Below are 228 nucleotides of genomic sequence, written 5' to 3' on the forward strand. Positions count from 1 at the left end.
GAAAAGATACAAAAAAACAAAGAAATAAACAAACAGGCTTGGCGCATCTGGCAGGAAAAGGTCGTTGTGTTTTCACAAATTGGCAACCTGCATCGTTAAGTCCAACATTAATCTCTCGCTCATGTGCTGTTGCATGATTGCATATCATTGCATGAGCCCGAGTCAATGCAGCTTCAATGGAGGGAGATTTTCGGCTTTATGTGAGACAATGAAAACCTTTTCGCTTTG

The sequence above is a fragment of the Penaeus monodon genome, chromosome 31, assembly GCF_015228065.2.
Source record: "Penaeus monodon isolate SGIC_2016 chromosome 31, NSTDA_Pmon_1, whole genome shotgun sequence".
In the NCBI taxonomy this organism is placed as follows: domain Eukaryota; kingdom Metazoa; phylum Arthropoda; class Malacostraca; order Decapoda; family Penaeidae; genus Penaeus; species Penaeus monodon.